This window comes from Acyrthosiphon pisum, chromosome A2 (assembly GCF_005508785.2).
Source record: "Acyrthosiphon pisum isolate AL4f chromosome A2, pea_aphid_22Mar2018_4r6ur, whole genome shotgun sequence".
NCBI lineage: Eukaryota > Metazoa > Arthropoda > Insecta > Hemiptera > Aphididae > Acyrthosiphon > Acyrthosiphon pisum.
In genome coordinates, this window is record NC_042495.1 from 116,502,929 (window position 1) to 116,503,233 (window position 305).

The window sequence follows — 305 nt, forward strand, 5'->3', positions numbered from 1 at the left end:
AAGCATTTAAAGTTCAAAAATTGACAAAATATGGAAAAATCGTGAAAATTAGCAAATTATTTTGAGTTAAGAATTCATAAAAATGTTTCTTTTTTAATCTAAGATTTTAAAATGTAATACATGATTGCTTATAAGCTTATCTGCCTTTGTAAAAAAAGAAATGTCTACCGGAAAGTCAAATTTAATTTTTATGAGCGTTTGAAACTCAAATTTTTACAACATTGGACATTCATTCATTTCTCATGTAGCGATTTTCTTATCTTGTTGTAATTCAAAAACGAATACTGTAGATACATGACATTTTC